Below are 24,854 nucleotides of genomic sequence, written 5' to 3' on the forward strand. Positions count from 1 at the left end.
AAATTTAAAAATAAAATAAGGCCAGGTATGGTGGCTCACACCCGTAATCCCAGCACTTTGGGAGGCCGAGGCAGGCAGATCACTTGAGGTCACATGTTTGAGACCAGCCTGGCCAACATGGTGAAACCCTGTTTCTACTAAAAATACAAAAATTATCTGGGCATGGTGGCGCACACTTGTAAGCCCAACTACTTGGGTGACTGAGGCACAAGAATTGCTTGAACCCGGGAGGTGGAGGTTGCAGTGGGCCGAGATCGCACCACTGCACTCCAGTCTGGGTGACAGAGATTGTGTCTCAAATAAAATAAAATGGAGACTCAAGAGGAGGGATCTGGTGGAGAAGGAGGTGCTGGCCAGTGGCAACTGCTGCCTCTCAGAGGGTGGAGAAACCACCAAGAAACCAGCGCCACTCCTGGAATCAGCTATGCCAGCACATAGCAGTGTTCTGTGGTTTGGCTGACAACAGGAAATATATCGTCCCTCCTTTTTTCCTCTCGGTCTGCAGTCTCCCTCAGCCTGTCCTACCAGGTTGAGCTAGGAGGGGGAAAATGTGGCTCGGAGCAGAGTTCAGAGGGTGGGTTTGGGGCTGAGAGACAATGGGGTGATTGGTTCAGTCCACCTCTTTGGTTCCTCTCACATGTACCTGCTTCTGCACATACTTGAACTTGCATAGGATGGTGAAAAACGCTGGATGTGGTGGCTCAAGCCTATAATCCCAGCACTTTGGGAGGCCAAGGCAGGTGAATCACCTGAGGTCAGGAGTTCGAGACCAACCTGGCCAACATGATGAAACCCCGTCTCTACTAAAAATACAAAAAATTAGCCAGGCGTGGTGGCGGGCACCTGTAATCCCAGCTACTCTGGAGGCTGAGGCAGGAAAATCTCTTTTTTTTTTTTTTTTGAGACGGAGTCTCGCTCTGCCACCCAGGCTGGAGTGCAGTGGCCGGATCTCAGCTCACTGCAGGCTCCGCCTCCCAGGTTCACGCAATTCTCCTGCCTCAGCCTCCCCAGTAGCTGGGACTACAGGCGCCCGCCACCTCGCCCGGCTAGTTTTTTTTGTATTTTTTAGTAGAGACGGGGTTTCACCGTGTCAGCCAGGATGGTCTCAATCTCCTGACCTCGTGATCCGCCCGCCTCGGCCTCCCAAAGTGCTGGGATTACAGGCTTGAGCCACCGCGCCCGGCCAGGAAAATCTCTTGAATTCAGGAGACAGAGGTTGCAGTGAGCCGAGATCATGCCACTGCACTTGAGCCTGGGCAACAAGAGCGAAACTCCATCTCGAAAAAAAAGGAAAAAAAAAGGATGGTGAAAAACAACTTCATGCCTCCACGGAACAAGATACAACTGCCCTTCTACAAGCAAATAAAATAAACACGAAGTGCCAAGTCATTGTATCCCTGTCTCGGAGACAGTCACTATTTCGGGGCTATGTTAATTGCTCCTAATTGCCAGGCTCACACCTGGAATCCCAGTACTTTAGGAGGCTGAGGTAGGAGGACTGCTTGAGGCCAGGAGTTCAAGACCAGGATGGGCAACATAGGCCCCATCTATACAATTTTTTTTTTTTGAGACAGAGTGTCGCTCAGTCACCCAGGCTGGAGTGCAGTGGCATGATCTCGGCTCACTGCAAGCTCCGCCTCTGGGATTCACGCCATTCTTCTGCCTCAGCCTCCCAAGTAACTGGGACTACAGGCGCCCACCGCCACGCCTGGCTAATTTTTTGCATTTTTAGTAGAGACGGGGTTTCACCATGTTAGCCAGGATGGTCTCGATTTCCTGACCTCGTGATCCACCCGCCTCGGCCTCCCAAAGTGCTGGGATTACAGGCATGAGCCACCGCGCCTGGCCTACAATTTTTTTTTTTTTTAATTAGCCAGGTGTGGTGACACATGCCTGTAGTTCCAGCTACTCAGGAGGCTGAGGTGGGAGGATCATTTGAGCCAAGGATTTCAGAGCTGCAGTGAGCTATGCTCTCTAGCCTGAGACACAGAGTGAGACATTGTCTCTTTTTTTTTTTTGAGACAGAGTTTTGCTTTTGTTGCCCAGGCTGGAGTGCAATGGCATCATCTCAGCTCACTGCAACCTCTGACTCCCGGGTTCAAGCAATTCTCCTGCCTCAGCCTCCCGAGTAGCTGGGATTACAGGCGCCTGCCACCATGCCCAGCTAATTTTTGTATTTTTAGTAGAGACAAGGTTTTATCATGTTGGCCAGGATGGTTTGATCTCCTGACCTCGTGATCTGCCCGGCTCGGCCTCCCAAAGTGCTGGGATTACAGGCGTGAGCCACTGTGCCCAGCCAGACCTGTCTCTTAAACAAACAAAAAAATTGGCCAGGTACCATGGCCCACACCTGTAATCCCAGCACTTTGGGAGGTTGAGGCGAGAGGATTACTTGAGGCCAGGAGCTCAAGACCATCTTGGGCAATATAGCAAGAGCTGTCTCTACAAAAGAAAAAAATTTTTGTTAATTACTCCTAATTGGGTTGGTGTAAATACACAACACCTAGTTGGTGACGGGCAGCTCAGGCCACAGAGTCACTTGATGTCCCATGAACTAGGTGTTCCGTCTCTGCCAGGGCCCAGTAAAGTAGTTATTTGCAAAAGAGGACATGGATCTGCCCAAAACCCTGGAGTTCTGCATGGCCACAATCCAGCTGGGGCTTGCAGGAGGCTCTGATACAGCATCTGTACTGGCAGGAGATAATTCCAATATCACTGGATCTCCTCAGCCATAAAGCCTAGGTGGCAGCACAGAGCTAAATTTTTAATAAGAATCACACCATACAGAAAGATTTTCATCAGTAAAGCTTCCCCCTGGAGTAAACTGTTACTCTGTGAAGCCAAATTAATTCCTTGATCAGTTTTCTATATAGGGAAATTAAACTGCTTCTAAGTTTTCTATTTTCATTTTAATTTGTAGTTAAAACATACTTTCATTAAGATCATGGATTTCCCAGAATCTTTCTGAACTTATTCTGATTCAGAGGTCTGCCCAATTTAAAAAAAAAAAAAAAAAAAGATCAGGGCCGGGCGTGGTGGCCCACGCCTGTAATTCCAGCACTTTGGGAAGCCAAGGTGGGCAGATCACCTGAGGTCAGGAGTTTGAGACCAGTCTAGCCAATATGGTGAAATCCCGTCTCTACTAAAATACAAAAATGAGCCAGGCATGGCGGCGGGTACCTGTAATTCCAGCTACTCAGGAGGCAGAGGCAGGAGAATCACTTGAACCCAGTAGGCAGAGGTTGTAGTGAGCCAAGATCATGCCACTGCACTCACTCCAACCTGGGCAACAGAGTGAGGCTCTGTCTCAAAAATAAATAAATAAATAAAAATAAAATATTGGCCAGGTGTAGTAGCTCATTCGTGTAATCCCAGCACTTTGGGAGGCCGGGGCAGGTGGATCACATTCAAGGCTGCAGGGAGCTATGATTGTGCCACTATACTCCAGCCTGGGCAACACAGCAAGGAACCCTGTCTCAAAAAAAAATAAGAAAAAAAAATATTCTTGGCCAGGAGCGGTAGCTCACACCTATAGACCCAGGTACTTGAGAGGCTGAGGTGAAAGGATTGCTTGAGCCTGGGAGGTCAAGGCTGCAGTGAACTGATGTGATGGTACTGCTCTCCAGCCTGGGCTGGGTGACAGAGCAAGATCCTGTCTCAAAGAAATAACAAATTATTGGGTTGTTTTTTGCCCAAGATTGGACTACTGTTTCATTGCTTCTACTCACATTTCATTCTGATAACTTTACACACATTGTACTATCTACGCAATTGGCAAATCAAGAGCAAAACATTCTCAAAATATGCCCTGCTGGCCAGCATGGTGGCTAATGCCTATAATCCCAGCACTTTGGGAGGCCGAGGCTGGTGGATCATCTGAGGTCAAGAGTTTAAGACCAGCCTGGCCAATATAGTGAAACCCTGTCTCTACTAAAAATACAAAAATTAGGCTGAGTGTGGTGGCTCACGACTGTAACCCAGCACTTTGGGAGGCTGAGGCAGGAGAATCGCTTGAACCCGGAAGGCAGAGGTTGCAGTGAGCTGAGATCATGCCATTGCACTCCAACCTGGGCAACAAGATTGAAACTCCGTCTCAAAAAAAAAAAAAAAAAAAAAAAAAAAAAAACTAGCTGGGTGTGGTGGCAGGCACCTGTAATCCCAGCTACTGGGGAGGCTGACGCAGGAGAATCACTTGAATCCAGGAGGCAGAGATTGCAGTGAGACAAGATGGCACCACTGTACTCCAGCCTGGGTGACAGGGTGAGACTCCATCTCAAAAAACAAAACAAAACAAAAAAATGCCCTGCTTTGCTCAGTTGGGATGTACAGCTAACAAGCCCTCACCCCACCCCCCTTTTTTTTGAGACAGGCTCTTGCTCTGTCGCCCAGGCTGGAGTGCAGTGGTGCTATCTCAGCTCACTGCAACCTCCGCCTCCCAGATTCAAGCAATTCTCATGCCTCAACTTCTTGAGTAGCTGGAATTATAGGCCTGCACCACAAAGCCCGGCTAATTTTTGTATTTTTGGTAGAGACAGGGTTTTGCCATATTGGCCATGCTGGTCTCAAATTCCTGGGCTCAAGTGATCTGCCCGCCTCAGCCTCCCAAAGTGCTGGGATTACAAGTGTGAGCCACCATGTCCAGCCACAAGCCCATATTTTTATTTTTATTTTTTTTAATTAATTTATTTATTTTGTTGAGACGGAGTCTCGCTCTGTCTCCCGGGCTGGAGTGTAGTGGCCGGATCTCAGCTCACTGCAAGCTCCGCCTCCCGGGTTTACGCCATTCTCCTGCCTCAGCCTCCCAAGTAGCTGGGACTACAGGCGCCCACCACCTCGCCCGGCTAGTTTTTTGTATTTTCTTTTAGTAGAGATGGGGTTTCACTGTGTTAGCCAGAATGGTCTCGATCTCCTGACCTCGTGATTCGCCCGTCTCGGCCTCCCAAAATGCTGGGATTACAGGCTTGAGCCACTGCGCCCGGCCAAGCCCATATTTTTAAAAGATGGCTTTGGGTTATGCCATAGAGTTCTTGAACTAGATAGACCGTGAAGATGGATAAGGATGTGACAGCCCAGTGCTGGAAAGCCTTGCAGTGCTGGTTTCGCTATCACAGATCACAGGACAAGAGCAAACATCCAGTTTCCTTTTTGTTTTTGTTTTTTGTTTTTGTCTTTGTTTTTGAGACAGGGTCTCGCTCTGTCACCCAGACTGCAATGCACTGGTGTGATCACAGCTCACTGCAGCCTGGACCTCTCTGGGCTCAGGTGATCCTCCCACCTTAGCATTCCAGGTAGCTGGGACCATAGGTGTGCACCACCATGCCTGGCTAATTTTTCATATTTTTTATAGAAACAGGGTTTCACCCAGGCTGGTCTCAAACTCCTGGGTTCAAGTGACCCTCCCAATGTGCTGGGATTATAGGCATGAGCCAATGTGCATAGCCAAAAATACGCTTTTTTAAAAAATGTTTTATTTTAACTTATTTTTCGAGATGGAGTTTCACTCTTGTTGCCCAGGCTGAAGTGCAATGGTGCGATAGCTCACTGCAACCTCTGCCTCTTGGGTTCAAGAGATTCTCCCGCCTCAGCCTCCCAAGTAGCTGGGATTACAGGGATGAACCACCACACCCGGGTGCTTTTGTATTTTTAGTGGAGACAGAGTTTCACCCTGTTGCCCAGGCTGGTCTTAAGCCCCTGGGCTAAAGTGATCCACCCACTTTGGCCTCCCAAAGTGCTGGAATTAAGGTGTGAGTCTCCATGCCTGGCCCAGACATACACTTTCTTACTGCCATGTGGCTGCACAGCTGCCCCGTGCCACGACCATGCTGTGCACTGAAGAACCGAAACTGAGTCTTGAAGGCCTGCAGAAGACAGGATGGGATGGGGGATGCTGGAGGCCAGAAGAGATTGGGCAGAACCCAGACAAGGGCAGCGGGGATGGAGTGGCAGCTCCCAGCTGGATCAAGCCCCACGCAAAGACTTAAAAGTTAGACTCTGTGGCTGGGTACGGTGGCTCACTCCTGTAATCTCAGCACTTTGGGAGGCCGAGGCGGGTGAATCACAAGGTCAGGAGTTTAAGACCAGCCTGACCAACATGGTGAAACCCCATCTCTACTAAAAATACAAAAATTAGCTGGGCGTGGTGGTGCGTGCCTGTAGTCGTAGCTACTGAGGAGGCTGAGGCAGGATAATTGCTTGAACCCTGGAGGCAGAGATTGCAGTGAGCTGAGATCATGCACTGCACTCCAGCCTGGGCAACAAAGCGAGACTCCATCTCTAAGTAAGTAAGTAAATAAATAAATAAATAATAAATATGCAGATGCCCTAAATATAAAAAAGGAAAAGCTTTTAAAAAGCCAGATGATGCTCTATTTCTGAGGATTGTGGACCACATAATTCTGACCAACATTCTCTCTGAAAAGAGCTGGAAAAAGAGAGAGAGACACATACATATATACATGGGGTGGGTGTGTGTGTGTGTGCGCGCACACGCGCATACAGGTGAATTCTAGCACAGCGTTACAGGGCCAAGATCAGTAGAAGAAGGAAACCTGGGCCCAGTGCGGTGGCTCACGCCTGTAATCCCAGCACTTTGGGAGGCCAAGGCGGGCAGATCACAAGGTCAGGAGATCGAGACCATCCTGGCTAACACGGTGAAACTGCAACCTCTTAGCAGAAAATTTTCTGCTAAAAATACAAAAAATTAGCCAGGCGTGGTGGCGGGCACCTGTAGTCCCAGCTACTCGGGAGGCTGAGGCAGGAGAACGGCGTGAACCCAGGAGACAGAGCTTGCAGTGAGCCATGATAGGGCCACTGCACTTCAGCCTAGGCGACGAGCGAGACTCCATCTCAAAAAAAAAAAAAAAAAAAAAAAGAAGAAGGAGGAAACCCGGAGAAGTGACCCAGCATTTCAAGGCTTTTCTCCTTGGTGGATCTGCTAATTCTGGTAGGGGCATCTGAGAAGCTGTCAAAGCTGCTCCTGGTTCACAGGGATATGGAACAAATATTGAAGATCAGGTTGTACCAGGGAAGGGCCCTGGCAAAGCCTCTGTGCTTAGGGTTGGGATCCTGAGGGAGCACATGCCGGGTGGCAGGATGAGCCAAAAGAGACCAGACCTCCGAAAGGACTGGAGTCCAGTTTTGAGTCATCTTAGTCCCTGACTGGACTAAGGTGATTTAGGATTGCTGGTGTCCCTAGCCTCCTGCCAGTAACAGTCATAAATCCATTCTGAAGGAATAGAGTACCATCCTTAGCCTTAAATCACCACTCCAATTCCTCAAACACAATGTTCAGTAGACAATCAACACAAACCAGGCAGACAGCCAGACATTCTGATTTTAAGCAATCAGAAGTAGATGACACCAAGCATGAAAGTTGCTTGCCAAAAACTAAACCTGAATCCCAGCAGCTTACAGGAAACACTGAGAATAGAGGAACAGGGGAAATGGTACATGGAGATCCAACCAGCCACACCCAGAAAGGGGAAACTGCAGAGGTCAAACGACTCTGTTTCTTCAACAAAAAAGTGGCGAGGGGGAAAACATGGGAGAAAGAGCTGTTATTATTATTATTTTAGATGGAGTCTCACTCTGTCACCCAGGATAGAGTACCGTGGTGAGATCTTGGCTCACTGAAACCTCTGCCTTCCAGGTTCCAGTGATTCTCCTGCCTCAGCCGCCCCAGTAGCTGGGACTGCTGGCACGTGCCACCATGCCCGGCTAATTTTTGTATTCTTAGTAGAGATGGGGTTTCACCATGTTGGCCAGACTGGTCTTGAACTCCTGATCTCAGTTGATCCACATGCCTCGGCCTCCCAAAGTGCTGGGATTAGAGGCATGAGCCACCACGCCCGGCCCACTATTATTTTTATCATTATTTTTGAGACAGGGACTTCCTCTGTTGCCCAGTCTGCAGTGTGCACTAACATGATCTCTGCTCACTGTAGCCTCAACCTTGCGGGCTCAAGTAATCCTCCCACCCCAGCCTCCCAAGTAGCTGGGACTAGAGGCAGGAGACACCATGCCTGGCTAATTTTTTTTTGTATTTTTTGTAGAGACGGTGTTTTGTCATGTTCCCATGAAGGGAGCTGTTATAAATTTAAGGAACATTCAGAAACCAAATGCAAAACCCAGCACTTTGGGAGGCCGAGGCGGGCGGATCACAAGGTCATGAAATCGAGGCCATCCTGGCTAAAATGGTGAAACCCTGTCTCTACTAAAAATACAAAAAAACTAGCCGGGCGTAGGTGGTGCACGCCTGTAGTCCCAGCTACTCAGGAGGCTGAGGCAGGAGAATGGTGTAAAACCTGGGAGGCGGAGCTTGCAGTGAGCCAAGATCACGCCACTGCACTCCAGCCTGGGCAACAGAGCGAGACTCTGTCTCAAAAAAAAGAAAAAGAGCCGGGCTCGGTGGCTCAAGCCTGTAATCCCAGCACTTTGGGAGGCCGAGACTGGCGGATCACGAGGTCAGGAGATCGAGACCATCCTGGCTAACACGGTGAAATCCCGTCTCTACTAAAAAATACATAAAACTAGCCGGGCGAGGTGGTGGGCGCCTGTAGTCCCAGCTACTCGGGAGGCTGAGGCAGGAGAATGGTGTGAACCTGGGAGGCGGAGCTTGCAGTGAGCTGAGATCCGGCCACTGCACTCCAGCCTGGGCGACAGAGCGAGACTCCATCTCAAAAAAAAGAAAAAGAAAAAGAAACCAAATGCAATGTGAGGACCTGTGGGGATCCTGATTGTAACTAACAGCAAAAATGCATTTATATGACAGTTACAGACATTTAAACATTGACTGATATAAAGGAATATGTACGTGAGAGAGAGAGAGAATGATATTGTGGTTTGGTTTTCAAAAGAGAGAATTCTTCTTAAAAGTAAAGACATTCATATTTGTGGATGGAATTCATGTTTGGCATTTGCTTTAAATACTCCAGTGAAGGAAGGAGAAATGAGAGCAGATAATAGTGAAACAAGAGATTGGTTTCATGTTAATAACTGATGAAAATGAATGAAGGTTACATGAGTATTTTTTTACTTGTGTTTCTCCTTTTAAATATGTTTACAATTTTTTTTTCTTTTTTTCTTTTTTTTTTTTTTGCTGAGACAAAATCTCACTCTGTCACCCAGGCTGGAGTGCAGTGGCAAAATCTCGGCTCACTGCAACCTCTGCCTCCCAGGTTCAAGGGATTCTCCAGCCTCGGCCTCCCGAGTAGCTGGGGCTACAGGTGTGTGCCACCACACCCAGCTAATTTTTGTATTTTTAGTACAGACAGGGTTTCACCATGTTGGCCAGGATGGTCTCAATCTCTTGACCTCGTGATCCACTCACATCGGCCTCCCAAAGTGCTGGGATTATAGGCGTGAGCCACCGCGCCAGGCCATGTTTACAATTTTTGTAATAAAATTATAGGTATATAAGGAAACACTACAGACATATGAGAACAAAAGACGATCTGACTAAAAACCAGGAGGAAAAAATGGAAAATAGCCATAGAAGATATAAGCCAAGGCCGGGTGTGGTGCCTCACGCCTGTAATTCCTGCACTTTGGGAGGCCGAGGTGGGCAGATAACACGGTTGGGAGATCGAGACCATCCGTGTTAAGGATCACAAGGTCAGGAGGTTGAGACCACCCTGGTTAACATGGTGAAACCCCACCTCTACTAAAAATACAAAAAATTAGCTGGGCGAGATGGCAGGTGCCTGTAGTCCCAGTTACTCGAGAGGCTGAGGCAGGCAAATGGCATGAACCCGGGAGGCGGAGCTTGCAGTGAACCGAGATCGCACCACTGCACTCCAGCCTGGACGACAGAGCAAGACTCCATCTCAAAAAAAAAAAAAAAAAGAAAAAGAAAAAGAAAGAAAAAAAGAAGATATAAGCCAAGGCAGGATGATCACTTGAGCCCAGGAGTTCAAGACCAGTCCAGGTAACAAAGTGAGATCTCGTCTCTACAAAAATAAAATTGAGAAAAAGAGGATACAGATAACGGAGTTAGTAAATATAAATTGAAAAATAAATATGGATCCAGCATGGTGGCTCACAGCTGTAATCCCACACTTTGGGAGGCCAAGGCAGATGGATCACTTGAGCTCAGGAGTTTGAGACCAGCCTGGCCAACATGGTGAAACCCCATCTCTACTAAAAATACAAAAATTAGCCACGCGTTGGTGGCAGGCACCTGTAACCCCAGCTACTCAGGAGGCTGAGGCAGGAGAACCACTTGAATCTGGGAGGCGGAGGAAGTGGTGAGCCAAGATCGTGCCACTGTACTCCAGCCTGGGTGACAGAGCAAGACGCCATCTCTAAATAAATAAATAAACATAATGCATTCAAGAAAAGAAAACACGGCCGGGCGTGGTGACTCACGCCTGTAATCCCAGCACTTTGGGAGGCCAAGGCGGGCGGATCACAAAGTCAGGAGATTAAGACCATCCTGGCTAACACGGTGATACCCCGTCTCTACTAAAAATACAAAAAAATTAGCCGGGCATGGTGGCGGGTGCCTGTAGTCCCAGCTACTCGGGAGGCTGAGGCAGGAGAATGGCGTGAATCCGGGAGGTGGAGCTTGCATTGAGCGGAGATTGCGCCATTGCACTCCAGCCTGGGTGACAGAGCGAGACTCTGTCTCAAAAATAATAATAATAAAATTAAATTAAATTTAAAAAAGAAAAGAAAACACAAGACTGGGAATTTAACCAATAACTATAATAGAAACTATAAAAAAAGAAGCAGGCCAGACACAGTGGCTCATGCCTGGAATCTCGGCACTTTGCGAGGCCGAGGCAGGAGGATTGCTTGAGCCCAGGAGTTTGAGACCAGCCTGGGCAACATAATGAGATCTCATTGCCATAAAATTTTTTTTTTAATTAGCCAGATATGGTGGCGTGCATCTGGAATCCTAGCTAGTAAGGAGGTTGAGGCTGCAGTGAGCTATGATTGTGCCACTGTACTGCAACCTGTGCGAGAAAGCAAGACCGTCTTAAAAAAAAAAAATCTTATAAACACTACTGAGGAAGAAAGTGGTACGTTGTGTGAGGGTTTCTTTCTTTCTTTCTCTCTGTCTTTCTCTTTCTTTTCTTTTTTTTTTTTTTTTTGAGACAGAGTCTTGCTCTGTCACCCAGGCTGGAGTGCAGTGGCACTATCTCAGCTCACTGCAAGCTCTGCCTCCCGGGTTCACGTCATTCTCCTGCCTCAGCCTCCCGAGTAGCTGGGACTACAGGCACCCACCCCCACGCCTGGCTAATTTTTTGTATTTTTAGTAGAAACAGGGTTTCACTGTGTTAACCAGGATGGTCTTGATCTCCTGACCTCATGAGCCAGCTGCCTCGGCCTCCCAAAGTGCTGGGATTACAGATGTGAGCCACCGCACCCAGCTTGCTTGCTTGCTTGTTTGCTTGCTTGCTTTTTCTTTCTTTCTTTTCTTTCTCTTCTTCTTTCTTTCTCTCTCTCTTTCTTCTTTCTTTTTCTTTCTTCTTTCCTTCTTTCTCTTTCTTTCTCTTTCTTTCTTTCTCTCTCTCTGTCTTTCTTTCTTTCTTTCCTTCTTTTTTTTTGATGAAGTCTTGCTCTGTTGCCTAGGCTGGAGTGCAGTGGCGCCATTTTGGCTCATTGCAACTGCTACCTCCCAGGTTCAAGCAATTCCCCTGCCTCAGCCTCCCAAGGTAGCTGGGATTACAGACACCTGCCACCACACCCAGCTAATTTTTGTATTTTTAGTAGAGATGGGTTTTCGCCATGTTGGCCAGGCTGGTCTCGAACTCCTGACCCCAGGTGATCCACCTGCCTTGGCTTCCCAAAGTACTGGGATTACAGTCCTGAGCCACTATGCCCAGCTGTGTGAGGGCATTTTCAACTGTCCATCTGTCAGCTCTTAGGACACATTCCCAGAAGAATGAAAAGATAGTTTATGTAGAAATACATGTGAAGTGTCATTAGTGGAAAAAACATTTTTTAAACAAAGTGTGTAACCATATTTAGCTGTATAAGAGAAATTTATTTGTGTACACAGTATAAAGTTAATTTTTCTTTTTTTTTTGAGACAGAGTTTCACACTTGTTGCCCAGGCTGGAGTGCAATGGCACGATCCTCCACATCCCGGGTTCAAGTGATTCTCCTGCCTCAGCCTCCCGAGTACCTGGGATACAGGCATGTGCCACCATGCCTGCCTAATTTTGTATTTTTAGTAGAGACGGGGGGGGGGGGGTTTCACCATGTTGGTCAGGCTGGTCTCGAACTCCTGACCTCAGGTGATCCACCCGCCTCGGCCTCCCAACCTGCTGGGATTATAGGCCTGATCTACCGCACCCCGCCTAAAGTTAATTTTTTTCAAGGATTTAAATACATCTTTTGTTAGGTTTTTAAAATAAAAGCAGATTGAGTCAAGTTTATTGAAACTTTATATTGAGGGAAAGAATATGCTAATTTGACATTTTGGAGAAGTTTCATTGCAAGCGTTTGTTGTCCCAGCTTAGAGATTGGTGGGTGAGGTCTGTGTGTGTCATTTCCATGTTCCAAAACGGTAAGCTTTATCTTACGTTATTTTTGGTGGATGTTGACTTAGTTCATGAATGTTGTCACTTCTAAATGTGGACAGTTGGGCTGGAAGATGACACAGCGTCTTTCGGAGCCTAGTAATCCCTGCCAAGCCCCCATCAGTCATATTTCTAAATGAAGACATTATTTTTTTCACATTTCCTTGGAAGAAAATCAAGCAGCTATTAAAGTCATGGTCACCGGCGTCATGTTGTGACATCAAAAGGTACTAGTGAGTTAAATAAGGATGGGGAATTGTATGTATGGAACCTATATCAACATATCAAAATACAAGTGCTTCACTTCAGGTTGTGTGAATCCTCCCCACTTTCCTCCATTTTCCTTTCTTTCTTTTTTTTTCTTTTTTTTTTTTTGAGACGGAATTTCTCTCTTGTCACCCAGTCTGGAGTATAATGGCACGATCTCAACTCATTGCAACCTCTGCCTCCTGGGTTCAAGCGATTCTTCTGCCTCAGCCTCCCAAGTAGCTGAGATTACAGGCATCTGCCACTTTGCCCAGCTAATTTTTTTATTTTTTGTAGAGACCGGATTTCACCATGTTGGCCAGGCTAATCTTGAACTCCTGATCTCAGGTGATCCACCCGCCTCAGCCTCCCAAAGTGCTGGGATTACAGGCGTGAGCATCCATGCCAGGCCGCCTCCATTTTCAAATTGTGTTTAAGGCTGGGAGTGGTGATTCATGCCTGTAATCCCAGAACATTGGGAGGCCGAGGCAGGCAGATCATTTGAGGCCAGGAGTTCAAGACGAGTCTGGCCAACATGGAGAAATCCTGTCTCTACTAAAATACACCAAAATATATATATATATTAGCCAGACATGGTGGTGCATGCTTGTAATCACAGCTACTCAAGTGGCTGAGGCATGAGAATCAAGAATTGCTTGATCTGGGAGGCAGAGGTTGAAGTGAGCCAAGATTGCACCACCGCACTCCAGCCTGGGCAACAGAGTGAGACTCTGTCTCAAAAAAAAAAGAAGTAACGGCCAGGCGTGGTGGCTCACATCTGTAATCCCAGCACTTTGGGAGGCCAAGGCGGGCGGATCATGAGGTCAGGAGATCGAGATCATCCTGGCTAACATGGTGAAACCCCGTCTCTACTAAAAATACAAAAAATCATCCAGGCGTGGTGGCGGGCACCTGTAGTCCCAGTTACTCAGGAGGCTGAGGCAGGAGAATGGTGTGAACCTGGGAGGTGGAGCTTGCAGTGAGCCGAGATTGTGCCACTATACTCCAGCCTGGGTGACAGAGCGAGACTCCGTCTCAGAAAAAAAAAGAAATCAAATTGTGTTTACTATATTCTATTATATATATATTTATTTATTTATTTTGAGACAGAGTCTCGCCCTGTTGCCTAGGCTGGAGGGCAGTAACTCAATCTCAGCTCACTGCAACCTCCACCTCTCAGGTTCAAGCAATCCTCCTGCCTCAGCCTCCCAAGTAGCTGGGATTACAAGCATGCACCACCACGCCCGGCCTATATTTGCATATATATACATATATATATATATATATATATATTTTTTTTTTTTTTGAGACAGAGTCTTGCTCTGTTGACTAGGCTGGTGTGCAATGAGGCGATCTTGGTTCACTGCAACCTCTGCCTCCCAGGTTCAAGCTATTCTCCTGCCTCAGCCTCCTGAGTAGCTGGGATTACAGGCAGGCATCACCATGCCTGGCTAATTTTTGTATTTTTAGTAGAGACGGGGTTTCATCATGTTGGCCAGGCTGGTCTCAAACGCCTAACCTTGTGATCTGCCTGCCTTAGCCTCCCAAAGTACTGGGATTATAGGTGTGAGCCACTGCGCCTAGCCGACACCTTTTTTTAAATTTTTTTTTGAGACAGAGTCTCACTCTGTCGCCCAGTCTGGAGTGCAGTGGCACAACCTCTGCTCACTGCAAGTTCTACCTCCCGGGTTCACGCCATTTTCCTATTCTCCTGCCTCAGCCTCCTGAGTAGCTGGGACTACAGGCGCCTGCAACCACGCCTGGCTAATTTTTTTAATTTTTAGTAGAGACGGGGTTTCACCGTGTGAGCCAGGATGGTCTCGATCTCCCGACCTCGTGATCCACCCGCCTCGGCCTCCCAAAGTGCTGGGATTACAGGCGTGAGCCACCGCGCCCGGCCTGACACTTTTTTTTGAGACGCAGTCTCGCTCTGTTGCCAGGCTGGAGTGCAGTGGTGCAATCTCGGCTCACTGCAATCTCCACCTCCCAGGTTCAAGGGATTCTCCTGCCTCAGACTCCCGAGTACCTGGAATTACAGGCACATGCCACCACACCCAGCTAACTTTTGTACTTAGTAGAGATGGGGTTTCACCATGTTAGCCAGGATGGTCTCTATCTCCTAACCTCAGGTGATCTACCCCCACTTGACCTCTCAAAGTGTTGGGATTACAGGCGTGAGCCACCTCGCCTGGCTAACACTTTTTTCATTGCAAGATTTTGTAGCCGGGCACTGTGGCTCACACCTGTAATCCCAGCACTTTGGGAGGCCAAGGCGGGAGGATCACGAGGTCAGGAGATCAAGACTATCCTGGCTAACATGGTGAAACCCCGTCTCTAGGCCGGGCGCGGTGGCTCAAGCCTGTAATCCCAGCACTTTGGGAGGCCGAGGCGGGCGGATCACAAGATCAGGAGATCGAGACCACAGTGAAACCCCGTCTCTACTAAAAATACAAAAAATTAGCCGGGCGCGGTGGCGGGCGCCTGTAGTCCTAGCTACTCAGGAGGCTGAGGCAGGAGAATGGCGTGAACCCAGGAGGCGGAGCTTGCAGTGAGCCGAGATCGCGCCACTGCACTCCAGCCTGGGCAACAGCGTGAGACTCCGTCTCAAAAAAAAAAAAAAAAAAAAAAAAGAAACCCCGTCTCTACTAAAAATATAAAAAATTAGCCGGGCATGGTGGCGGGCGCCTGTAGTCCCAGCTACTCGGGAGGCTGAGGCAGGAGAATGGCATGAACCGGGAGGTGGAGCTTGCAGTGAGCCGAGATGGTGCCACTGCACTCCAGTCTGGGCGACAGAGCGAGACTCTGTCTAAAAAAAAAAAATATTTTGTAAAACAGCTGGGTGTGGTGGCTCACGCCTGTAATCCCAGTACTTTGGGAGGCTGAGGCAGGATGATCACTTGAGCTCTGGAGTTTGAGACCAGCCTGAGCAACATGGCAAGACCCCATCTCTACAAAAAGTAGATAAATTAGCCTGGCGTGGTGGTGCACACCTGTAGTCCCAGCTACTCAGGAGGCTGAAGTGGGAAGATGGCTTAAGGTGGGAAGATGGCTTGAGCCGGGGAAGCAGACAGAGGTTGCAGTGAGCTGAGATTGCACCACTGTGCTCCAGCCCGGGGGACAAAGCGAGACCCTGCCTGAAAAAAAAAAGAAGACTTTGTCAGTGAAAGAAGGACTATATTGATTTACAACCTGGCATGAGCTTATGTTGCTAAGGGCCAGCAGTGGTTAGTGGACAGCACTTGGAATCGCACTGTTGTGTAATATAACAATGAAAATGCCCGTTGCTAGGGTAGGTAGTGACTATAGGCTTATGTGGGACTGGGGCCTGGCAGCACTGCCCCAGGGCACCCACATGGCTGTATACCTGCTACGCCCCTCCTGGCCCTATTGCCTCCCAGAGCTCTCCAAGACCCCTTCCTGTGGCCTGAAACCCTATGATCATCACTGTCAGAAGCAAATAACGTGATTCCTTCTAACAGAGACAGGCTCTCAGCAAGTGGGAGCAGCCCTCCAAGCGGAGGGCTAGACCGTGGGCCATCCAGCACTGGGCTCTCATCCTCATTAAGCTGAGCAGATGAATGCATGGGGGATGTTTCTGCTGGGCTCGGACATGGGCCTGTTTGCAGAAGGGCTTCTCCAAGGCCACTTCTCTGAATCAGGGGCCCCTTCTCCTCTCTCCCAACACTCTACCCTAGGTAGAGGTTCAAAAGGTCCAGGACACTGTGGAGAACCAGATGCTGATCATCGCCGCTGACAGTGAAAAGCACCAGGGCCGGGTGGCCTTTCTCTCGATAAGGCTGGCCCACCCCACCCCAGGCCCAGGCTCCCCAGCGCCCTGCATCGGGCTGCAGGGACTTCTCAGGACTTGGAGTGGATGGTGTGGGACCAGGCAGGCAGGGATAGGATGCCTACGTGGGCTCCGGGCTGTGACAGTCGGGTTGCTGGAGTGGAGCTCACAGACGCCTCTCTCCACACCCCACAACATCCAGAAACTGATCCAGCCAATGCGAGGTGAGGTGAACACCCGCTTCTCAGAGATCATCCAGGAGGTCGAACAGCTGCAGATGCAGATCTTGGGTTTCCTGGAGAAAGAGGAAGCGGCCGCCCTGGGGATACTGAGCAGCTCTATTCAGCAGAGCCACAACCAGTTCCTGAAGCTGGAGGCAGACACCCTGCTCATCAACCAAAGCGACCGGCAACTTCTGCAGGCAAGGTCCCACCCCTCTGCCTCTGGCTCAGGCCCCATCACAACTTCCACTCTCCCTCCACCCACAAACACGTCAGATCTCGGTCAGGTGTGGTGGCTCATGCCTGTAATCCTAACACTTTGAGAAGCCGAGGCGGGAGGATCACCGGAGGTCAGGAGTTTGAGATCAGCCTGACCAACATGGTGAAATCCCATCTCTACTAAAAATACAAAATTTAGCCAGGCGTGGTGGCAGGCGCCTACTTAGGAGGCTGAAGCAAGAAAATCGCTTGAACCCTGGAGACAGAGGTTGCAGTGAGCCAAGATCATACCATTGCACTCCAGCCTGGGCAACAAGAGCGCAACTGTGTCTCAAAAAAAAACACACACACTAGATCAGCCTTTAGGGTGCATCACTGTGTCCATTCCCCTGCCTCAGGGAGCCTCCCCATTCCAGGTCTTCTGTCTCGAGCTTGCACCAACACCCTTGGCTTTCTCCACTTCAGAGCTCAGCCTTACCCTAACTTTCCTGCCTTGGTTTCCCTGGAACACATGGGATTCCAGGCATCTAACACAGTCTAAATTTCTCCAGACTTCCCTGGATCGTGGCTGAGAGTGAGGCCAGAACAATCTATATAGCCTGGAATGAAATCCTTTTTCCAGCCCAGGAGGTGGAGGTTGCAGTGACCCAAGACTGCACCATTGGACTCCAGTCTGGGCAACAAACTAAGACCCTGTCTCAAAAAACAAGAATCGTGAAATCCCTTTGGCTTCCCCAATCCTGGCCTGGCCCTGAAGCCTGGACTGATGCTGCTGTAAGTAGCCGGTGGGGCCAAGCAGCAGCCTTTTCGGGACGGGGTCTGGACTGGAGTTCCCTGTGCTTGGGAACTCCAGCTTCCTTTAAGCTGCCATCATACCCTGGGCAGATGTCTAGGGCAACCGCTCACCTTGTCCCCTGTGCACAATGGGAAGCATTTGGCAATGGCTTTTATTAAGCAGTTCAAGGCGCAACTAAAATAGTCCCATCATTTTCTGAAAATCCCCTTTGCCTAATCCACACTAGGCCACAGTGGCCAAGTCCTTGGCAAAGCCCTGACCTCTGATGTCCAAACAGCTAGGAGGAGGAAAAGGAGATGCCCAGGTTTGGAAAGGGGGAGCTTCTGCTCCACAGGCCCATGACTCTGGAGGCCTCTGGGCCCCTGGCATCTGTGTGGTTCCTGGCTAACAGGTGGTACCTCTGGCCCCTCCCTGCATCCAGGAGATCCTCTGACTGAAGCAGTTCTCAGCCTGCATGGAACCCCTGATGGGCATCAACTGTGAGGAAACGCAGAGCTTCCCCTAGCTGCCAGAGACCTGGTTGAGCTCTGGACCCGGCTGCTGGACGTGGGCCTCAGCTTCTTCAACCAGCTCTCAAAGTGCTGGGATTACGGGAATACAGGTGTGAGCCACTGTGCCTGGCATTTTTTTTTTTTTTTTTTTTTTTTTTTTTTTTTTTGAGACAGTCTTGATCTGTCTTCCAGGCTGGAGTAGTGCAATGGCATCATTTCGGCTCACTGCAACCCCCACCTCCTGGGTTCAAGTGATACTCCTGCCTCAGCCTCCCGAGTAGCTGGGACTACAGGTGCCCGCCACCATGTCTTGCCATTTTTTTGGTATTTTTATTAGAGATGGAGTTTCACCATGTTGGTCAGGCTGGTCTTGAACTCCTGACCTCAAGTGATCCATCCGCCTTGGACTCTCAAAGTGCTGGGATTACAGGCATGAGCCACCTCACCGGGCCCCCACTCAGTCTTGTGTGCCTGAACAAATACAAAGGGAGATGATGTTAGGGTCTGATGGCGGGGGAGGAGGGCGACCTTGGGCAGCACCCACTCACCCTCCAGGCTGTGTCTGAGCATCAGGCTGAATGTGTGGACAGGAGCGTGGATGGAAGCATCCCCTGACTTGTATGCAAATGCCTTGCAACCCAGCGTCCTGCCCTGAATGAAGGCTGCTGATCTGGCTTCCCCATCGCCACCCTACAGGTTACTGCAACCTGAACTTTGACCCCACTACAGCCGGTGATGTTCCTGCTCTAGGAGACCCGCTCCATGCTGAACCTGGGGATCCTCCTGGAGCCCCTGCCAGGGGGCGGCCCCTTCCTAGGCTTCAAGCAGTGGCCGCAGGTGCTGTGCTCCCGCGGCCTGTCCGAGGGCCACCACTACTGGGAGGTGGAGGTGTCCAATTCGTGGGTGTGCCTGGGAGTCACCTACCGCCGCAGCTCCCGGCTCGGCGGCCGCCCGCGCCGCAGCGTGGTCTACCTGCCGAGCCGCAACCCCTACTCGTAGTGCCTGGAGTGGGACTCGCTCAAGTTATTGGTGTGGCACGACAATGCGCAGACCGTGCTGCACGGAGCTTACCACCGCACGCTGGGCGTGGCGCTCGACTGCGGCGCCCGCTGCTTGTCCTACGGCCTGGCGGGTGGCGCCAGCCTCTTCTATCATTTCCTGACTGCCTTCCTCGAGCCGCTCTACCCCGCGGTCATGGTCAGCAGCGGCGCCTCGGCCACGCTCAAGCGGCGCCCGGAGCCCAAGCCTCCCGTGGCAGTCCCCCATAAATAAACCTGAACTTATCTAAGCGCTGGCTAGCGCGCCAGGAGGGTCCCCGGCCCTGCAGGATCCCACCTCCCAAAACGCGGGCGACCCTTTCTCGCCACAGCCACAGGAGGGCTCTAATCCGGCTAGAGTTACCCCAGGGACGGGGGACAGTCCCTGTGGCCTTGTGGGTGGGGGATTCCTGACTGCGGTGCACAGCCCACTCCCAAACCCCATCCCAGCAGAGTCCCCTGGCTTTGGTTCTCCAGGCTGGTCTTCGCCGGTGGCGCTGAGGCCTGTCCCAAAGGCTTTGATGTTTGAGAGTGGGCAACGTTTGAGCCAGGTGGTCAGACTGAGAGATGGCGCCAGATGGATTGGGGTACGGGTGGGCTGTCTGAGTGGCTTCATTGTCGCCTGAGAGGTTAAACTGGAGGAGCCCAGGCCTACCTCAGATCCAAAAATGATGGGCTGGGGACCCAAGCACAGGCAGGGGTGGGGCTGCTGCCCCTGCTGCCCAGAGCAGAGCTGCTCACTCAGCTGGTGTTTTACAGCCTAGAGGGGGTGTCACACTGTCGTGGGTGGGTAAACCTTAAACCCCCTCCACCCTGCTGAATGCTGCTAAAAGCTGCTCCCCCATCCCCAGCCATCACCAACCCACTCAGCTCTCAGAAGGTAGCACTGCTCACTGCAGAGGGACTACGTACATATCCAGGCCTCTGCCATCCAACCAGAGGCTGAACCCAGGCCGAAACACTGCCAGGGGACCCTGGCCAGGCCATGACTGAGAACTCAGCTCCTCCGTCTGGGGAAGCCGAAGATTTGGGCACACCATGGAGCCACCTCCACATTTCCAGCCTCAACCAGTCACTTGTTCCTGTGGCTTCTCAAGCGAGGGCTCTCAGCGAGGTTAATGATTGGCTCTGAAGAGGAACTGATACAAATCATGGAAGAAAAAAATCCCAAGGGCAATGCATTCCAGAACCAGCCCACATGGTGCCCCAGGGGTGTTCCTGAATTCCGCCTCCACCTGGTGTGTTCCGGGAAAAATTAGTGACCTGGGTTTTTCCTTCGAGGTGGTCATTTTGGAGCCAGGAGGGCATGGGGGGAGCAGAGTGTGCTCTGAAGGTTGGCGGGAGTGGCGGGGGGGGGCTCCTCTGAGGAAGCCCTGGCTGCAGCCTCGTAGTGGCCTTTGCTCAGCTCTGATCCCAATGACTCATTCCCCACAGGCTGCTGCCCCTGTGAAGTAAGGAATGAGCTTGAATTCTTTGCCCTTTACTGAAAGACCTTTCACCCAAAACCCACGTCTTGCCTCCCCATCCCACAGTCTTCCTCCTGGCACCAGTGGCCACAGGCTTCTGCAGAGAAGGGCTCAGGTCAGGAAATGCTGAAAAGGTGAATGCATGACCCAAGTGGATAGCAGCGGCCACATACATCTCAGAGTCTTCCCACATCACGGGGCTGGCAGGGACGGGGGCTTCCTCGCCAAGTCCTCCCAGCTCTGAAAGACACTTGGTGGCAGGATGGTGCGTGACACCCTCAGGCACACATCCAAATGTCCGGGGGATGATACTTGCTCTCAAACAGCTGTTCCTTATTTGGGGGAGTCCTGGGCCCCCATAGGTCCACAGTGGTAGTCCTGAGGATCCTGAAACTCTTTTCAGTACTCCTACGAGCCAGATGGCAAGCAGGCCCACGTTTCAAGGAGGCAGGTTAGCAAACCGAATGTCAGGGTGTCTGGTTTCTGCCTAGCCTGTTCCTGGAGAAATTAGTGACCCAGGTTTCAGCCTGTGCTTCATGGGGGAAAACATCACGGGGGGGCAGGCAACGGTGGCGCATGACTCTAATCTCAGCATTTTGGGAAGCTGAAGCAAGAGGATCACTTGAGCCTAGGAGATCCAGGCCAGCCTGGGCAATTAGGTGGGTGTGGTGGCACACATCTGTGGTCGCACTACTTGGGAGGTTGAGGTGGGAGGATTGCTTGAGCCTAGGAGGTTGAGGCTGCGCAGTGAGCTGTAATCATGCCACTGCACTCCAGCCTGGGCGACAGAGGGAGACCCTGCTTAAAAAAACAAAACAAAAAAAATCACAGAGGGGCTCTTTGGGGACAGCAAGTTCAGCCAGTGCTCATGAATAACCCACAGCAGTGGACCATGCCCCTCCCTTTTCCCCCACTGTGGGGCCCAGGGCAGGGACTGTCCCTGAATGCCACCCACTCACTCTTCCGGCCCTGCTTTAGCACTCAGGCTAAATCCAAACAGGTTGTAAACAAATCTGCCTCCAAGGATTATTTGAAAAAGGTTTCCGGCTGGGCGCAGTGACTCACGCCTGTAATCACAGCACTTTGAGAGGCCGAGGCAGGTGGATCACAAGGTCAGGAGTTCAAGACCAGCCTGGCCAAGACGGTGAAACCCCGTCTACACTAAAAATACAAAAAACTTAGCCAGGTGTGGTGGCGGGCACCTGTAATCCCAGCTAGTAGGGAGGCTGAGGCAGAGAATTCCTCGAATCTGTGAGGCGGGGATTGCAGTGAGCCAAGATAGTGCCACTGCATGCCAGCCTGGGCGACACAGCCAGACTCTATCTCACAAAAAAAAAAAAAAAGTTTCCCCTTTTTTTTGAGACGGAGTCTGGCTCTGTCGCCCAGGCTGGAGTGCAGTGGCTGGATCTCAGCTCACTGCAAGCTCCGCCTCCCGGGTTTGCGCTATTCTCCTGCCTCAGCCTCCCGAGCAGCTGGGACTACAGGTGCCTGCCACCTCGCCCGGCTAGGTTTTTGTATTTTTTAGTAGAGATGGGGTTTCACCGTGTTAGCCAGGATGGTCTCGATCTCCTGACCTCGTGATCCGCCCGTCTCGGCCTCCCAAAGTGCTGGGATTACAGGCTTGAGCCACCGCGCCCGGCCAAGTTTCCGCTTTTATATTATTCCTTGTAAAAGACTCTATTCATATATTACTTGGGTAATTATTAAATTAACAAAATCTTGTGCTTTTTCTGAGACAGGATCTCATTCTCATTGCCCAGGCTGTAGTGCAGTGGCATGATCACAGTTCACTGCAGCCTCAACCTCCTGGGCTCAAGCGATCCTCCCACCTCAACCTCCTGAGTAGCTGGGACCACAGTCACAGGTCACCATGCCAGGCTAATTTTTCATTTGTTGTAGAGATGGGGTATCACTGTGTTACCCAGGCTGGTCTGCATTTCTGACTATAAAAGTAATTTTGCATTTATGTAATGTACTTCCATAGTGCCTACAATGTGCCAGCCACCGTTCATAGCAAATAGAATGTTAATAAGCATGAACTTGCCAGGCGAGGTGGTTCACGCCTATAATCCCAGCACTTTGGGAGGCCAAGGCTGGCAGATCACCTGAGGTCAGGAGTTCAAGACCACCCTAGTATCCCTACTAAAAATACAAAAATTACGCAGGCGTGGTGGTGTGCACCTGTAATCCCAGCAACTTGGGAGGCTAAGGTAGGAGAATCGCTTGAACCCGGGAGGTGGAGGTTGCAGTGAGCCAAGATCACACCACTGTACTCCAGCATGGGGACAGAGGGAGACTCCGTCTCAAAAAAAAAAAAATTACAAACTCATTCAATTCTTTATAACTCTACCAATATGCATCATTAATTATCCCCATTTGTATGGATGAGGAAACTGAGGGATGACAGGATAAAGGACTTGCCCGAGGTCATGAAGATATGCAAGTTAGGAAGCCAGGATTCAAACCCAGATAGTCTGCTTTTTTAATCACTGTAGTACACCACTTCTCCTATAATGCATACACTGTAGAAAATCTACACAACATAGAAACACATAAAATAAAAGCTGCTGGGCATGGTGGCTCATGGCTGTAATCCCAGCACTTTGGGAGGCTGAGGCAGGTGGATCACTTGAGGCCAGGAGTTCAAGACCAGCCTGGCCAACATGGCGAAACCCCATCTCTACTAAAAATACAAAAAATTAGCTGGGTGTGGTGGCGTGTGCCTGTAGTCCCAGCTATTCGGGAGGCTGAGGCAGGAGAATGGCAAGAACCCAGGAGGCAGAGGTTGCAGTGAGCAGAGATTACACCATTGCACTCCAGCTTGGGCAACAGAGTGAGACTCCTGTCTCGAAAAAGAAAAAAAAAAAACAAAAAAAAAAAACCCACCCATAATCCTACCCCCAAAAGAGAGCCTCTCCTGCAGTATTTCCCTGCAGTCTATAACAGACAGAGCAATGTAGCAGCTGAAAATGTAGGAAGCTAGAAGACAGAGTAACAGGTCATATGGTACTTTTTTTTTTTAAGAGATGAAGTCTCACTATGTTGGCCAGGCTGGTCTGGAACTCCTGAGCTCAAATGATCCACCCTAAGTACTAGGATTACAGGCATGAGCCACCATAACCAACCTGAGCCACCACACCCAGCCATATGGTACATTTTCACCAGTATCCATACTATGCATATTTTCCCAAATTACTGTCAAAACAGAAAAAGGACTTGTTTATTTTAATCATGAGACAAAAACAGCTTGTTCACTGGTGGCATAATATTATTAATACATCCTACAAATCTGTCCAATAGCTTTGTTTTGTCCTTAATCTCTTCCCTGGTTCCCAGTAGAGGTGGGTGACAAGAGGCAGCCCAGTCAAAGCCATATATGTTGCTTCCTCGATGTGACTCCAAGTTTGACCCAGACTCAGGAGGGTCCAAGTAGAGCCAAAGAACCTGGAGGCATCCCATCATCCCATTTTCACAGGTGGGGAGGAAGCAGGGGGCAAGACCAGACGGCAGGTGACTGGGGAAGGAGCCTTTAACTCTTCCCTCCCCACACGGGCAGTGTGCTCAGGGCTGGGCTGGAAGGGAGAGGGTGTCTGTGGGAGCCTTAGTAGAGGCCCTGCCTGGCATACCATGGGTACCCAATGACTGTCGGGAGCATCTTTCCCAAGAGAACATAAGTTCACCTCTGCACTTTTCCTGGGAGGAAGGCAGCTGGTGGCAACCCGGACCAGGCGCTACCAGCTAAGGAGAGGTGGGCCATCTTCAGCCCGCCCTGCCAGCTCGTTTCTTCCCCCATTTCTTTCCAACTCCCTGCCATGAACACCTGTCTCCATAGCTCCCATTGTCTTCATCACCAGCCCCCTTCATCCCCGCTCTCACCCCACTCCATTCCACCCCCAAAGCATCCCACCTCCTGGCCTTTTTGCTCATGCCGTCCTCTCTGCCTGAAGCACCCTTCACAGCCACCCCCTGCTTGTGTTATTCCCACTCATTCCCTAAGACTCAGTTAAGTGTTCCAGGAAGTCTCAGTCTCCACTCTCCAAGCCAGGCGGGTTTCCCTCCCATCT

General features: G+C 50.3%; 1 pseudogene; it reads left to right on the plus strand.

Annotated features, from left to right (window-relative positions):
• LOC105469375 (E3 ubiquitin-protein ligase TRIM65-like) overlaps window positions 1–19,559 on the plus strand; it is a 21,345-nt pseudogene extending 1,786 nt beyond the window's left edge.
• Window positions 19,560–24,854: the final 5,295 nt, after the last annotated feature.

The sequence above is a fragment of the Macaca nemestrina genome, chromosome 17 (genome assembly GCF_043159975.1).
Source record: "Macaca nemestrina isolate mMacNem1 chromosome 17, mMacNem.hap1, whole genome shotgun sequence".
Taxonomy (NCBI): domain Eukaryota; kingdom Metazoa; phylum Chordata; class Mammalia; order Primates; family Cercopithecidae; genus Macaca; species Macaca nemestrina.